We start from the raw sequence: 18,665 nt of genomic DNA, 5'->3' as shown, positions 1-18,665 counted from the left end.
ACAAAAAACCACGAATAGCCAAAGCAATCTTGAGAAAGAAGAATGGAACTGGAGGAATCAACCTGCCTGACTTCAGGCTCTACTACAAAGCCACAGTCATCAAGACAGTATGGTATTGGCACAAAGACAGAAATATAGATCAATGGAACAAAATAGAAAGCCCAGAGATAAATCCACACACATATGGACACCTTATCTTTGACAAAGGAGGCAAGAATATACAATGGAGTAAAGCCATTTTTCTTTTTTGCATTTCTTTTCCATGTGGATGGTCTTGATCCCTGTCTCCTGTACAATGTCATGAACCTCCGTCCATAGTTCATCAGGCACTCTGTCTGTCAGGTCTAGTCCCTTAAATCTATTTCTCACTTCCACTGTATAATCATAAGGGATTTGATTTAGGTCATACCTGAATGGTCTAGTGGTTTTCCCTACTTTCTTCAGTGGCAATAAGGAGTTCATGATCTGAGCCACAGTCAGCTCCTGGTCTTTTTTTTTTTTTTTTTTGCTGACTGTATAGAACTTCTCCATCTTTGGCTGCAAAGAATATAATCAATCTGATTTTGGTGTTGACCATCTGGTGATGTCCATGTGTAGAGTCTTCTCTTGTGTTGTTGGAAGAAGGTTTTTACTATGACCCATGTGTTCTTTTGGCAAAACTCCTTTAGCCTTTGCCCTGCTTCATTCCGTACTCCAAGGCCAAATTTGTCTGTTACTCCAGGTGTTTCTTGACTTCCTACTTTTGCATTCCAGTCCCCTGTAATGAAAAGGACATCTTTTTGGGGTGTTAGTTCTAAAAGGTCTTGTAGGTCTTCACAGAACCATTCAACTACAGCTTCTTCAGCATTACTCATTGGGGCATAGGCTTGGATTACCGTAATATTGAATGGTTTGCCTTGGAAACGAACAGAGATCATTCTGTCGTTTTGAGTTGCATCCAAGTACTGCATTTCGGACTCTTTTGTTGACCATGATGGCTTCTCCATTTCTTCTAAAGGATTCCTGCCCACAGTAGTAAATAGAATGGTCATCTGAGTTAAATTCACCCATTCTGGTCCATTTTACTTTGCTGATTCCTAGAATGTCAGTGTTCACTCTTGGCATCTCCTGTTTGACCACTTCCAATTTGCCTTGATTCATGGACCTGACATTCCAGGTTCCTATGCAATATTGCTCTTACAGCATTGGACCTTGCTTCTATCACCAGTCACATCCATGACTGGGTATTGTTTTTGCTTTGGCTCCATCCCTTCATTCTTTCTGGAGTTATTTCTCCACTGATCTCCAGTAGCATGTTGGGCACCTACCGACCTGGGGAGTTCCTCTTTCAGTATCCTATCATTTTGCCTTTCATACTGTTCATGGGGTTCTCAAGGCAAGAATACTGAAGTGGTTTGCAATTCCCTTCTCCAGTGGACCACATTCTGTCAGACCTCTCCACCATGAACTGTCCGTCCTGGTCAGCCCCACACAGCATGGTTTAGTTTCACTGAGTTAGACAAGTCTGTGGTCCGTGTGATCAGATTGGCTAGTTCTCTGTGATTATGGTTTCAGTGTGTCTGCCCTCTGATGCCCTCTGGCAACACCTACCATCTTACTTGAGTTTCTCTTACCTTGGTCGTGGGGGTATCTCTTCAGGGATGCTCCAGCAAAGTGCAGCCGCTGCTCCTTACCTTGGAAGAGGGTTATCTCCTCAGGGCCATCCCTTCTGACTTTGAACGTGGTGTAGCTCCTCTCCACCCTCCTGCACCCATGCAGCCATTTCTTGGACGTGGGGTTGCTTCTCTCGGCCACCGCCCCTGACCTCGGACGTGGGGTAGCTTGTCTCAGCTGCCACCCCTGACCTTGGATGTGGGGTAGCTCCTCTCGACCACTCCTGCGCTGTCACAGCCTGGCGCTCCTGGTCACTGCCCCGACCTTGGGTGAGAGGTAGCTCCTCTCGGCCACGCTTCTGCGTGGTACGTCGCAGCCGGAATGTCTAAATTGTATAAAGGATTATACTAGAGCATAATATGGAGAAGGCAATGGCACCCTACTCCAGTACTCTTGCCTGGAAAATCCCAAGGATGGAGGAGCCTGGTGGGCTACAGTCCATGGGGTTGCTAAGAGCCGGAGACGACTGAGAGACTTCACTTTGACTTTTCACTTTCTTGCATTGGAGAAGGAAATGGCAACCCACTCCAGTATTCTTGCCTGGAGAATCCCAGGGACGGGGGAGCTTGGTGGGCTGCCGTCTATGGGGTCGCACAGAGTCAGACACGACTGAAGCGACTTAGTAGTAGTAGTAGTAGTAGAGCATAATAAACTGTAAAACTGAAGTAAAATTTTGATACTATCATTTAAGTCTACTGCTTTAAATGTTGGAGAATACATATGGAACAGAGACCATTTTTCATTGATGCTGAGATGATTTTCTAGGCATGAATCAGTCATGAAGCCAATTTCAACACAAATCCACTACAAAAATGCAGTAAGTATGAAGGTGAAGTTTTGTCCTTTTCATATTTTCATAGCGTTAAGGTACTTATTCAATTCACTGATAGACATAGTAATGATAATAGATTAAATAGTAAAAATATATGAGGAAACAATCATTTGACAATTTAAAGTTGGATTAATATCTGAATATAGGTGATATGGTAATGTAAACATTAAAGCTAACTAGTAAAACTTGAAAGAATAAGTAAAAATTGTGCAAGAAAAAAATGAGAAAATTAGAATCAATGCTTAAAGAACCATCTTGATAAACTGTGCTGTTAGCTAACTGGAAACTAGTTAAGAGATAGGGGAATTATAATTAAGCAGAAGACAGCGACTAGCTTGGAATGTTTCCAAGAGTAATTTTGCTTTAAACATAGGGCTTTATGTGGTGGTTGTTGTTCACTGTTGCTCAGTCACTAAGTCGTGTCTGACTCTTTGCAACCCCATGAACTGCAGCTCACCAGGTTCCCTGTCCTTCACTATCTCCCAGAGTTTGCTCAAACTTATGTCCATTTACTTGATGATGCCATCCAACTGTCTCATCTGCTGTCGGCCCCTTCTCCACCTGCCCTCAATCTTTCCCAGCATCAGAGTCTTTTCCAATGAGCTAGCTCATTGCATTAGATGGCCAAAGTATTGGAGCTTCAGCTTCAGTATCAGTCCTTCCAATGAATATTCAGCATTGACTTCCTTTAGGATTAACTGGTTTGATCTCCTTACTGTCCAAGGGACTCTCAAGAGTCTTCTCCCACAATTTGAAAGCATCAATTCTTCAGCGCTCAGCCTTCTTTATGGTCCAACTCTCACATCTGTACATGACTACTGGAAAAACCATAGCTTTGACTACATGAACCTTTGTCAGCCCTAAAGTATGTTGTTCTACAAACCTTAACTTCTAACTGGTGTGAAGGACTGAAAGAAAGTAGATCAATCCATTAGGGTGGATAAAACTTTTTTAAAACTATATGTACCTTACCATTATAACTCACTAGCAATTTTCCTCTTTGAAGATCTCTATTTTGTAATGAAGTAATTGGAATTGGTATATACTTAGTATCTTCAGAGAGTGTGATTATTCAAAGTGTGGAGGCAGGATGTTAAGAAAAATCAAGTCCTTTTGGAGGAAGGGAGAATGCTACAATTTAATGAAGAAAATTAACAGCTCAGTTTTGTTGACAGTAAGTCTTAAAGACTTCTCTTTAAGAAATGATTCTGGCTTTCTTTTTCTTAAATAAATTTACTTGTCTTCCAGTAAAACTTTCAATTACCTCCACCCAATCCAACTGAAACAGAAGTGCCTTACCCCTTCACTGCTATCTGTTGTCACTAATCATTTGAGTTGGAGAATCATAGCTATGAAATGCATGGTTGTGCCAAGAAAAATATTTCATAATTTTAAAGTAGTAGTATTACTTGAATTCCTCTATTATATATTTCCTTCTATGAAAACTGGGAACACAACTAAAATATGATATCAGACACAAACTCTTATGCAAAGATTGTAGTTTTCCCAATGGATAAAGATAAACCAAACTGATAACTTTAATCTCAACATCAACTATGAAGGAGATTGATTAGTAATAAGACAGCTGAATTTACCCAAAAAAATCCCTAAAGTAGAAATTATTTGTTCATATCAGTTAGTCAGTTCAGTCACTCAGTCATGTCCGAATCTTTGTGATCCCATGAATTGCAGCACGCCAGGCCTCCCTGTCCATCACCAACTCCCAGAGTCCACCCAAACTCATGTCCATTGAGTCAGTGATGCCATCCAGCCATCTCATCCTCTGTTGTCCCCTTCTCCTCCTACCCCCAATCCCTCCCAGCATCAGGGTCTTTTCCAATGAGGCAACTCTTCGCATGAGGTGGCCCAACTATTGGAGTTTCAGCCTCAGCATCAGTCCTTCCAAAGAACACCCAGGACTGATCTCTTTAGAATGGACTGATTGGATCTCCTTGCAGTCCAAGGGACTCTCAAGAGTCTTCTCCAACACCACAATTCAAAAGAATCAATTCTTCGGCACTCAGCCTTCTTCATCATCCAACTCTAACATCCATACATGACCACTGGAAAAACCATAGCCTTGACTAGATGGACCTTTGTTGGCAAAGTAATGTCTCTGCTTTTGAATATGCTATCTAGGTTGGTCATAACTTTCCTTCCAAGGAGACGCGTCTTTTAATTTCATGGCTGCAATCACCATCTGCAGTGATTTTGGAGCCCCCCAAAAAATAAAGTCAGCCACTGTTTCCCCATTTATTTCCCATGAAGTGATGGGACCAGATGCCATGATCTTAGTTTTCTGAATGTTGAGCTTTACAGTGCAAAATCCTTGCATTCCAAATTTCTAACAAAATTTCACACTAATTCTAAAGAAAACTTTAAATTTAATTACAGATAAAATGCCTTTCTTTAAGCCAAAGTTGAAAAAAATTAGAAAGTACTACAGTATTTTGGAAGTCAAACTTGGTGAGTTCCATTCTGCAAAATGACAGGAAAATGATTCCTTGGTACTTAGATTCGCAGAGGCATATATTATAGTCTAAGGGAATTTAGCTTAATTAGCCATTTGATCTTAATATGATTTATTTAAAGTGTATATACATATATGTTATATTAATTTATTTATAAAGAAAAATATTTTTGCTCAACTGTGGTAATGTTCACTTTTGCTCTGGTGAACAAAAAGGAAAAAAAGAAAGGAATAAAAGGAAGGGAAGAAGAGGGGAAGAAATTTGAAAGTTATGTTAATGAAATAACTTGAAAATACACTACACTTTATTATATATCAGCCTAGTATTTGTGCAAGAGAAAAAATTGTACCTACATATGCCAAAGAATAAGCATTAAAGAAAAAAAAAAAAAGCCAATTTGTGTCAGCAGTTAGATCAGGCACATCAGAGCCCTGAGCTAATTGGAGCAAGGAAGGCAACAAATTGGGGTGACAATTTTCAGATTTAAAATGTACATGTCTGTCCCTCATAATACAGAAATAGTTGTTTATTTACTGCCTTCTTCACTGTTAGGATTTATCTTTTTTTCTTCTTCCATGAAATTCTTTTTCTTTCTATAGTCCCTTCTGAAAGGGAATAGGAACGCTGATCTTGAACTACCTTCCTCCATCAGGAGCCACTCTACTAAGTACTTTCAGGGGAATTCCCAGTTGATGAGACATAAGTGAAAATCTAGCAAATGGATTTACCAGTTGTTCGAAAAATAAAATATAGGTGTTTATAAGCTTAATAGCTTGTACTACAACATTAACACTACTTCCTTGATAATATTAATGGCACAGACTGGACATTATAAAATAGCCAGCTTAGTTCAAAGCCAAAAGAACTTAATTTATAAAATGGCTTTGTATTTATAACAGATAAATGTGCAGGACAGTTGCATTTGTGCTTGATTGAAAGCTACATTGAATTATATGCCATTCTTTGGAGAGAATTCTACTTTTAGATTTATTTTTTGGAAACAAACAGCTGCTTTTAGTTTAAATAGTTTACTCTTGCTAAAAGTGATGGCAGTCCAGAAACATTTTTCTATCAAGGTTTATCTCCACTTGTTAAAGTTTAGATAAGAGACTGCCAGATTTTCTGCTTCAAAAGAGATAAGAACAACTGTAACCACAGACACTGCTCATTTATCACTAGTGCATATGGTTTTACAGAACAAAGTAAAAATGCATCTATCTCTGCTTAGACAGAGGATACATTCAAATTTGACCAAGGAAGAAATATTGGATATTTAATTTCAAAAGATAGTGACACAGTTTTTGTATGGGAGGAGAGAATAATTCATATCTAATACAATAATGAAATTTCAAAGATAAAGTTGATAAGTGAGTTTTGAGCTACACTAGTTTTAGGTGTTTTAAAGGTTTTGGAGAAGACTGAATGTTCAAAATAATCACTTATTTTTATTCTAGTGTTCAGAATTGAAAGTGATTTTTCTATTCAAGGAGATTGGCAAATATTTTTCATGACTACATAGTATCCTTTTTCAATTCAGCCTCCAACATTTATGTGCACTTAAATTATTGAAGATTACTAATTACTATCAGAGAAAGCAATGGCACCAGTACTCTTGCCTGGAAAATCCCATGGGCGGAGGAGCCTGGCGGGCTGCAGTCCATGGGTCGCTGAAGAGACAGACACGACTGAGCGACTTCACTTTCACTTTTCACTTTCATGCATTGGAGAAGGAAATGGCAACCCACTCCAGTGTTCTTGCCTGGAAAATCCTAGGAACACGGGAGCCTGGTGGCCTGTCATCTATGGGGTCGCACAGAATCCGATAGGACTGAAGCGACTTAGCAGAAGCAGCAGCAGCAGCAGCACTAATTACTAAAAACAAAATAATTATCAGGAATTACTGTGTAGGTAGTATAGTCTAGGCATGATGCTAACACAGAGGATTAAAAGACAAGAAATAAAAAATTTCAGAGGGAGAAGTCTGGAAAAAATACAAATACTTATAATGTAGTATGATAAGGATTATGGGAGAATAATGAATAATTAATTTATTGATAAAGCAAGATTCATGGAGAGGAAAATATTGGACCTAGGATTTGAAGAATAATCAAGTTTATGCCAGAGAATGAGAAAGGGAGAGGCATACTATTTAAGGGGCATACTATTTAAGTAAAGGCACTGGATCATAAACTATCAGGGGTTTAGGGACAGAAATACAGTATGACTTGATCATACATTCCTAGGTGCTGAAATGGACTGATAGAAAACATGGAGGAGATATAGATTTGGGCCAAATAATGAAGAAAATATAATTAAAACTTTGGCAAAAGTGCATCATACATTTTTCTCATGGCAAATGGGTCCCTATGGCTATATCTTTGAGTAACCAAGGAAAGAAGAAGCAGATAAAAAAGACTATAGAGATATGTTTGCAGCACATTGACAAGCACATCATGTCATACTAAAAGGCTTATATTTAACTTCAGGCAGTGAATTTAAGCTGGGAAGTAACATGATGAGATGTTAATAGAGAAAAACCCCACTGATGCTGTATAGTATAAAAATGTGGAGGAACTAAATTGCTTAAGACCAGAGTCTCGTTAATTTTGCCTTCCCATCGCTCTTCCTCCCCCTTTTAGTAAATGCACTTTTCCTTTTTTTTTTTTTTTCCTGTATGTAGACGGAAAGAGCATCCTACCTTATCTTGACTGGGTTAATGATAAATAATAACCATTTATCCATGACCACAGTGAAGGGAACAGAGGAGAGCATATGCTAGCTGCCTGAAAATTACAGATTACAGCTGAACAGAGAAAAGACTTCTATTCTTATATCTAATCTTCTCTGAAAATAGCTTCATCCCATTTCTAAATTTTGTTTGTATGAGTATAGTATCTTGAATGTGAAAATGGCACCATGTCTTCCTCTCTCTCTTTACCTGTGCCCTTTGCAGTGTGAATTTTCATCTACTTCCTTCAAAATGTAGCATCTATTTCTCCATGCCTTGAATCTGGCATAGCTGTGACTTGCCTTGGGCAACAAAATGAGGCAGAAGTGCCTATGTTCCAGTTATGAGCCTGGGCCTCAGAAAGCCTAAGACAATTTGTTCTTTAGAAACCCTGCCACTGCCATAAGAACAAACTGAGGGCAACGTGCTGAAGGTTGAGAAACCATATAGAGAAAGTTAAGTCAACCCAAACACTGGGCAGCCGACCTGTCAGTCTACCCCAGATACATAAACTAGCCCAGCCAAGGCTATTCAAACCAGTCCAACCCACAGACTGCTCACCTAATTCACAGACTTACAGAGCAAAATAAATTTTAGTATTATATTTCACAGAGATTTTGTTTTATTTTCTGATGCAGCATTATTGTGGCAGTTCATAGTTGGTACAATAAGCCAACAAATCCCACCCCCCCCACCCCCCTATTTTTTAAAGTAAGTTACCTGGATTTGAGATTCTGATACAAGAGCTTAAGGAGGCACTGTGATATCGAGGTGAGAGTTCAAGCCAGAAATATTGTGGAATGCACAAGACACAAACATTAAAAATTAATGAGTAATGAACAAAATTTTTATGCAGTTGGATATGGTTTGGGACAAAGTGGGCATTGTTAGGAATGGTGCTAAAATTTATGTCTAGAAAGATTGGGTGATTTATAATTAAAGTGGGGAATAAAGAAGCAGACCAGATAAGGGTGGTCTAGGAAAAGAGTAAGCATAGCAAAGGTATTTTGCATCCGATGATCTGCAGCTTGGGGTTATTATGGATAGTGCTGTTATAAATATTTTAGTACTCATCTATTGGTGAACATGTTTATGAATTTCTATTAAGTATATATCTAGGAGTTGAACTGCCAGGTCACAGGGTATCAATATGCTCAGCTTATTTTATAAAACTAGTTTTCCAAAAGGTCCACACCAACATACACTCCCCCCAGCACAGATATAAGTTCTAGTTACTCTATATCCTTTCCAACACTAAAAATTCCAAGCTATTTCCCTTCTCTTATACTGTAGCCATTTTGGTGGGTATATAGTGATATCTTAGTAAAGTTTTAATTTTTGTTTCCTGGTCTTCCATTTCTACCCTCGTGTCTTCCCAAAACATTTGACTGAGACCTGAGACCCAGGCACAGCTCTCACATGACTGCACTATTTTATATCCCATAGTAATAGTAAGCAATTCGTAAATTTAAGTCTTGCCCCACAAAAAAGCCCAGAATTTCATGGATTAATTGGTTAATTGCATTTACAGAATACATAACATCAACACTTCAAAATTTTTTTCAGAAAATAGAGGAAAAAGCAACACTCTTCAACTCTAGAAGGCCATATTACTCTGATACTTAAGCCATTAAAATATATTATTAAAACAAGAAACAAATATTCCTTATAAATATAGGTGTAAAATTTTTCAACAAAATATTAGCAAATGGAACTCAGCAACATATAAAATAATTATACCTCATGACCAAACAAAGTTTATTCCAGTGAAACAAAACTACTTCAACATTCAAAAATCAGTCAATGTAATCTACCATATTACAACCTAAAGAAGAAAAATCACATGAAATACAGATTGAGTACAACTTTATTAAATTTATTAAATTTCCAGCAGGCTTTATTCCCCAGAAATTGATAAATTTCTAATCCTCAAATTTATATAAAAATCTAAAGGACCAAGAATAGCAAAAAAAAGCTTTGCCAAAAAGCAAGGCAGAAAATAGCTGCCTCCCAATTTCAAAATTATTAAAAACTACAGTAATAAAGACACTGTGGTACTGGCATGAAGTAAATTCTCCATTTGGATAAGCAAATAAATGAGTATTCAAGCAAAACAAAACAAACAAAAACCAAACAACAACAAAAACACAACAGTTTGCCTAAATGCAAAGTGTTGTAAAGTTATATGGAATATGATCAAGGAATTTCATCAGCTTGATTTTGCTGGAGCATAAATTGTGCTATGGAAGTTGCAATCAATGAAGTCAGGAACAAAAACAAGGTCCAGGTGATGAAGACCTCTGTACATTCCTAAGATTGGCATTTGTCCTATAAAGAAGCTTAAGGGTAGATGATGCTTAAGGCAAAGGGCTATAGGATCAGATTTTTATTTAGAAAGATAACTCAGGGGACAGTATGGAGACAGAAAATAGTAGGGATAAGGCTAGGGTATAAAGACAGTCCAGGTAACACACTTTTCAAATATCAGCTATTCCCATAAAGGTCTTCAAGATATTTTTGCATTTAAATGTATGACCTATATGTCTTTTACTTAATCCTTACTTTTATATCAACTTGCTTTAAAATTCAAACCTATTGATTAGGAAATAAAATTTACGTATCTTAAAATAAAATAAATAATGGCTCCTTTAAAAAATTTATTCCTACATGCAATCTGAAATAATCTTCTGTACTGCTAGTGGCATGTGTACAATTTGGAAAATACTACTCTGTCATTCAGGGGTAATACAAAGGAGAGGATAGAGTTAAGAGATACCAAGAGAAAAGATTTGTCAAGACCTAGTAACTGATTGGATGATGGTGGGAATATTATCTAATCTTATATTAGACAATTAATATATGAAGAACTGTACAAAAAAGATCTTCATGACCCAGATAATCATGATGGTGTGATCCCTCACCTAGAGCCAGACATCCTGGAATGTGAAGTCAAGTGGGCCTTAGAAAGCATCACTACAAACAAAGCTAGTGGAAGTGATAGAATTCCAGTTGAGCTCTTTCAAACTCTGAAAGATGATGCTGTGAAAGTGCTGCACTCAATATGCCAGCATAATTGGAAAATTAAGCACTGGCCACAGGACTGGAAAAAGTCAGTTTTCATTCCAATCCCAAAAAATGCAATGCCAAAGAATAATCAAACTACCGCACAATTACACTTATCTCACATGCTAGTAAAGTAATGCTCAAAATTCTCCAAGCCAGGCTTCAGCAATACATGAACCATGAACTTCCAGGTGTTCAGGCTGGTTTTAGAAAAGGCAAAGGAACCAGAGATCAAATTGCCAACATCCAATGGATCATGGAAAAAGCAAGAGAGTTCCAGAAAAATATCTATTTCTGCTATATTGACTATGCCAAAGCCTTTGACAGTGTGGATCACAATAAGCTGTGGACATTTCTGAAGGAGGTGGGAATACCAGACCACCTGACCTGCCTCTAGAGAAACCTATATGCAGGTCAGGAAGCAACAGTTAGAACTGGACATGGAACATCAGACTGGTTCCAAATAGGAAAAGGAGTGCGTCAAGGCTGTATATTGTCACCCTGCTTATTTAACTTCTATGCAGAGTACATCATGAGAAACGCTGGGCTGGAAGAAACTAAGATGGAATCAAGACTGCTGGGAGAAATATCAATCACCTCAGATATGCAGATGACACCACCCTTATGGCAGAAAGTGAAGAGGAACTAAGGAGCCTCTTGATGAAAGTGAAAGAGGAGAGTGAAACAGTTGGCTTAAAGTTCAACATTCAGAAAACTAAGATCATGGCATCTGGTCCCATAACGTCATGGCAAATAGATGGGGAAACAATGGACACAGTGTCAGACTATATTTGGGGGGCTCCAAAATCACTGCAGATGGTGATTGCAGCCATGAAATTAAAAGACGCTTACTCCTTGGAAGAAAAGTTAAGACCAACCTATACAGCATATTAAAAAACAGAGACATTACTTTGCCAATAAAAGTCTGTCTAGTCAAGGCTATGGTTTTTCCAGTGGTCATGTATGGATGTGAGAGTTGGACTGTGAAGAAAGCTGAGCGCCAAAGAATTGATGCTTTTGAACTGTGGTGTTACAGAAGAGTAACAGGGACTCTTGAGAGTCCCTTGGGCTGCTAGGAGATCCAAACAGTCCATTCTAAAGGAGATCAGTCCTGGGTGTGTTATGGAAGGACTGATGCTGAAGCTGAAAGTCCAGTACTTCTGCCACCTCATGCGAAGAGTTGCCTCATTGGAAAAGACTCTGATGCTGGGAGGGATTGGGGGCAGGAGGAGAAGGGGACATCAGAGGATGAGATGGCTGGATGGCATCACCGACTCAATGGACATGAGTTTGAGTGAACTCTGGGAGTTGGTGATGGACAGGGAGGCCTGGCGTGCTGCAATTCATGGGGTCGCAAAGAGTCAGACAGGACTGAGCGCCTGAACTAAACTGAACTAAACACAATTGTAAGCACTTTACCCTATAAAAATACCAGCATCATTTCCATTTTATGGAGGGAAGGTCTCAGTGAGAACTTTGCTCTTTGACAAAGATCTGAAGATTTTAAGTCATATATAACCAAAGTAAAAATATTCTAGGCAGAGGTGGAGAATAGGAGCTGAAAGTATTAGCTGGAATTTACCCATTTCAGTTTAGTTCAGTTCACTTGCTCAGTCGTGTCCGACTCTTTGCAACCCCATGAATTGCAGCACGCCAGGCCTCCCTGCCCATCACCAACTCCCGGAGTTCACTCAAACTCGCCTCCATCTAGTCACTGATGCCATCCAGCCATCTCATCCTCTGTCTTCCCCTTCTCCTCCTGCCCCCAATCCCTCCCAGCATCAGAGGCTTTTCCAATGAGTCAACTCTTCTCATGAGGTGGCCAAAGTACTGGAGTTTCAGCTTTAGCATCATTCCTTCCAGAGAACACCCAGGACTGGAAGATAAAAGAATTGAACAATGGCAAAGTGAAAATGAAAGTCTCTCAGTCGTGTCCAACTCTTTGCAATGCCATGGACTCTATAGTCCATGGAATTCTCCAGGCCAGAATACTGGAGTGGGTACACCTCTTTCCCTTCTCCAGGGGATCTTCCCAGCCGAGGGATCGAACCCAGGTCTCCCGCATTGCGGGTGGATTCTTTACCAGATGAACCACAAGGGAAGCCCGAACAATGGCAACAACATGTTGTTTATTATGACTCCATTTGCTGGTTATTATGGATTATAATATACTTGAGCTCTGAGTAGAGACCAGCAACTATCTCTTCCTTGAGGAAACACTAAGAATGGGCTTAACAGAAGCAGGCATGACAAGAGAAAAGGGTAAACGTATTGTCCCCAATGCTAGTCTCCTGTTGCTAATAGAATACTAGGGGGTCTTTGCACAGATAACTTCAGTTTCTGCCAGATTGTGTTCAAAGCACTGTTTTTTCAAATTAACTTCCCTGTGTTATCATCATGTATGCATCTTCAGTTCAGTTCAGTTCAGTTCAGTTCTGTTCAGTCGCTCAGTTGTGTCCGACTCTTTGCAACCCCATGAATTGCAGCACACCAGGCCTCCCTGTCCATCACCAACTCCCAGAGTTCACTCAGACTCATGTCCATCGAGTCTGTGATGCCATCCAGCCATCTCATCCTCTGTTGTCCCCTTCTTCTCCTGCCCCCAATCCTTCCAACCATCAGAGTCTTTTCCAATGAGTCAACTCTTTGCATGAGGTGGTCAAAGTACTGGAGTTTCAGCTTTAGCATCATTCCTTCCAAAGAAATCCCAGGGCTGATCTCCTTCAGAATGGACTGGTTGGATCTCTTTGCAGTCCAAGGGACTCTCAAGAGTCTTCTCCAACACCACAGTTCAAAACCATCAATTCTTCGGGGGCTCAGCCTTCTTCACAGTCCAACTCTCACATCCATACATGACCACAGGAAAACCCATAGCCTTGAGTACACGGACCTTAGTCAGCAAAGTAATGTCTCTGCTTTTGAATATACTATCTAGGTTGCTCATAACTTTTCTTCCACACAGTAAGTGTATTTTAATTTCATGTCTGCAGTCACCATCTGCAGTGATTTTGGAGCCCCCAAAATAAAGTCTGACACTGCTTCCACTGTTTCCCCATCTATTTCCCATGAAGTGATGGGACCAGATGCCATGATCTTTGTTTTCTGAATGTTGAGCTTTAAGCCAACTTTTTCACTCTCTTCTTTCACTTTCTTCAAGAGGCTTTTTAGTTCCTCTTCACTCTCTGCCATAAGGGTGGTGTCATCTGCATATCTGAGGTGATTGATATTTCTCCCGGCAATCTTGATTCCAGCTTGTGTTTCTGCCAGTCCAGCATTTCTCATGATGTACTCTGCATAGAAGTTAAATAAGCAGGGTGACAATATACAGCCTTGACGTACTCCTTTTCCTATTTGAATCAGTCTATTGTTCCACGTCCAGTTCTAACTGTTGACCTGCATACAGATCTCTCAAGAGGCAGGTCAGGTGGTCTGGTATTCCCATCTCTCTCAGAATTTTCCACAGTTTATTGTGATCCACACAGTCAAAGGCTTTGGCATAGTCAATAAAGCAGAAATAGATGTGTTTTTGGAACTCTCTTGCTTTTTCCATGATCCAGCAGATGTTGGCAATTTGATCTCTGGTTCCTCTGCCTTTTCTAAAACCAGCTTGAACATCTGGAAGTTCACGGTTCACGTATTGCTGAAGCCTGGTTTGGAGAATTTTGAGCATTACTTTACTAGCATGTGAGATGAGTACAATTGTGCGGTAGTTTGAGCATTCTTTGGCATTGCCTTTCTTTGGGATTGGAATGACAACTGACCTTTTCCAGTCCTGTGGCCACTGCTGAGTTTTCCAAATTTGTTGGCATATTGAGTGCAGCATTTTCACAGCATCATCTTTCAGGATTTGAAACAGCTCAACTGGAATTCCATCACCTCCACTAGCTTTGTTCGTAGCAATGCTTTCCAAGGCCCACTTGACTTCACATTCCAGGATGTCGGGCTCTAGATTAGTGATCACACCATCATGATTATCCGGGTCGTGAAGATCTTTTTTTTTACAGTTCTTCTGTGTATTCTTGCCACTTCTTCTTAATATCTTCTGCTTCTGTTAGGTCCAGACCATTTCTGTCCGTTACTGAGTCCATCTTTGCATGAAATATTCCTTTGGTATCTCTAATTTTCTTGAAGAGATCTCTAGTCTTTCCCATTCTGTTCTTTTCCTCTATTTCTTTGCATTGATCACTGAAGAAGGCTTTCTTATCTCTTCTTGCTATTCTCTGGAACTCTGCATTCAGATGCTTATATCCATCCTTTTCTCCTTTGCTTTTCGCCTCTCTTCTTTTCACAGCTATTTGTAAGGCCTCCCCAGACCGCCATTTTGCTTTTTTGCATTTCTTTTCCATGGGGATGGTCTTGATCCCTGTCTCCTGTACAATGTCACGAACCTCATTCCATAGTTCATCAGACATTCTATCTATCAGATCTAGGCCCTTAAATCTATTTCTCCCTTCCACTGTATAATCATAAGGGATTTGATTTAGGTCATACCTGAATGGACTAGCCGTTTTCCCTACTTTCTTCAATTTGAGTCTGAATTTGGTAATAAGGAGTTCATGATCTAAGCCACAGTCAGCTCCTGGTCTTGTTTTTGTTGACTGTATAGAGCTTCTCCATCTTTGGCTGCAAAGAATATAATCAATCTGATTTTGGTGTTGACCGTCTGGTTTTGTCCATGTGTAGAGTCTTTTCTTGTGTTGTTGGAAGAGGGTGTTTGCACTGAAACAAAGTCAATACTATGCTTAAATACAGTAGCTGTTTTCCAGCACATTAAGGAATAATCAAAGGTAGGAAGTTTAAATACTACAATAATGCAATTAATCACTATTTTGTTGGAATTCTCTCACTTAAGAGTTATCTTAGTTTTAGTAAAGTATTGAGTTTCAGTTTATAAAAATCAATACCTCCTTGGAAAAGAATTTTATGACAGTATAAATATGTGTTCAGCCAGTAAAGTTGCTCATATGAGGAAAACAACCTTCAAATATAGGATAGTATTGAAATGAGTTTCCTATATTTACACTGTTTCTAAAATCATAAGAAGGTGATTATAAAAATGAATCAAAAGCCACTGAAATGTCAATAAAATCTGATGAAAGAGACACTACCCTCACGTTCCAATGTTGGCTTCACTAGAACTAGATAATTAGAAATGAAGAAGGTACAGCTATCATGAAACGCTTCTCATACCTTTAAAAGGAGGCCAGGGGAGTCTTTCCTTAGTTCTTCTTCCTGTGGTCAGCAAAACATTACACATGATTGGGACTTAAGATTATAGTACATTCTGGCAATATCTTTTGGCTTCTTTGAGTTATCTTATAAAAGAGATGTCTGTACTGTGTTCTGACCTTTTTCACTATCAATTCTGGAGTAGAATAGGCCACAAAAGTGATGTTTTACACCATGATTAGTATCATCTATGGTTTTTCCAGTAGTCATGTATGGATGTGAGAGTTGGACTATAAAGAAAGCTGAGCGCTGAAGAATTGTTGCTTTTGAACTATGGTTTAGGAGAAGACTCTTGAGAGTCCCTTGGACTGCAAGGAGATCCAACCAGTCCATCCTAAAGGAAATCAGTCCTGAATATTCATTGGAAGGAAGGACTGATGTTGAATCTGAAACTCCAATACTTTGGCCACCTGATGCGAAGAACTGACTCATTTGAAAAGACCTTGATGCTGGGAAAGATTGAGGGTGGGAGGAGAATGGGACTACAGAGGATGAGATGGTTGGATGGCATCACCAACTTGATAGACATGAGTTTGAGTAAGCTCTGGGACTTGGTGATGGACAGAGAGCCCTGGCGTTTTGTAGTCCATGAGGTTGCAGAGAGTCGGACACAACTGAGTGACTGAACTGACTGACTGTCATCTACATGGTACAGACATACAGCCCCACAAAAGATGCAGATTTACCTTTAATCAACAGTCTCCTTATAGATTTAGTGATTTCTTAGTCTGTTGTTAGAATTGGTATATAACCTTAAAATAATTATTTCGTGGGATTTATTCAGCTCTCATTTCTTGAGCACTAACTATTTTAACCAATGGACTAGACTGTTGGGAAGACAAACAGTAGCCTCAAACAGTGATCCTACTTTCCAAAAGTTTGTGTTTTGGTGAAAATAAAAGCATAGTCATACTATCTTATGATATGTCCTATGGTAGACATATAAAAATTGTTTCAGAGGTTCATAGTAGGAAATGATTTTTTCTTCATTTCCTGAAGAAGTCTGGGAAAACATCCCTGAGGTGGTGACAGTTCAATGACATGTGAAATATGAATTTAAGTTCACCATTTGTAGGAATGAGATGAGATAACATGTGAGAAAACATATGCAAAGTTGTAAAACAGTATGTCATGTTTAGTGTGTGAAAGTTAGTTCTGCTTGATTATGGTATAGGGATGTGAAGTAAGTGAAAGTTGTAAAAGAGTATGTCATGTTGAGTGAGTGAAAATGAGTTCTGCGTGATTATGGTATAGGGAAGTGAAGTGAAGTGAAAGTCACTCACTCATACCTGACTCTGTGACCCCATGGCCTATACAGTCCATGGAGTTCTCCAGTCCAGAATACTAGAGTGGGCAGCCTTTCCCAACTCCAGGGCAACTTCCCAACCAAGGGATCAAATCCAGGTCTCCCACATTGCAGGTGGATTCTTTACCAGCTGAGCCACAAGGGAAGCCCAAGAATACTGTAGTGGGTAGCCTATCCCTTCTCCAGTGGATCTTCCTGAAGCAGGGGACAAAAAGAGTTCAAATGGCTTTTTAATATTGTTGTTAATTTAAGCCTAGATCCTTTAGAGAATTTGAAGCCATTGAAAGTTTTTAAGTATGATTATTAAATTTTATTTTCAAAGATAAAATGTGGAGCAGTGAAAAACAAATGTTATTTATTATGAACATTTAAATAAGTGACATTAAATAGCTTAATGGACAGATTAAAGGCTATGTATTTATACAGACATGTTCATATACTATCACAGTCATTTATCACCTTTACTTTTTAAAATGTAGAACCAGTTTTCCTCCCTTTTGTAAAATGATGATTATATATTTAACTTGCATGATAGCTGGAAATCACAGAGTATCAGGTACATGGTAGATGTTCAATAAATATTTAATTACCAATGGCTTTTATTCGCAGGGTTGTTATAAAGATAAAAAATAATTTATACAGTTAAAGTTCCTAGTTTAAATGCTGGCATATGTAAAGCACAATGTTTTATTTCCCTTTTTCTTTCTTTTTAAACTAAAATAGAGATTTTTTTATGGTGTTATTCATGAGAAAAAGCAAAAATAAAAATTCATTTTGAAGGTACCATAAGGAAATCTTGGGGACTGAGTAGTGTGATTAAAAAGAAAAAATGACATGACAAAGTTATGTGATATCCATTTAACAAAAAAGTAATAGCTTTTAAGTGAAATGCTAACAACAATGTACAAACTAAAATATAGAATGATTTCAGATATGAGAGAAAGAAATTGTTTATAAATGTGATCATGGGAAGATGTACTACCCTATAGTCTTGAGCACACAAAAGTATATATATATATATGTGTGTGTGTGTGTGTGTAATATAAATAGATATAACTTAAAACATATATGCCAAAATGTTAATATAATTTCTATGATGATGTGTCACTTTCAGTTTTACCTTATACTGTTACATTCTTCTGCATCTTTTGCTTTTTTTGCAGGCATGTATGATTCTTTCATGAATACAAAACTTGGTAATACAAATGCGCACACAGACACACACACAAACACAAAGTTTCACTAAGATAGTATCCTTATGGCAGAAAGCAAAGAAGAACTAAAGAGCCTCTTGATGAAAGTGAAAGAGGAGAGTGAAAAAGTTGGCTTAAAACTCAACATTCAGAAAACTAAGATCATGACATCCAGTCCCATCATTTCATA

This window comes from Oryx dammah, unplaced genomic scaffold (assembly GCF_014754425.2).
Source record: "Oryx dammah isolate SB20612 unplaced genomic scaffold, SCBI_Odam_1.1 HiC_scaffold_18, whole genome shotgun sequence".
Lineage (NCBI taxonomy): Eukaryota > Metazoa > Chordata > Mammalia > Artiodactyla > Bovidae > Oryx > Oryx dammah.
Note: the sequence above shows the minus strand (reverse complement) of the source record.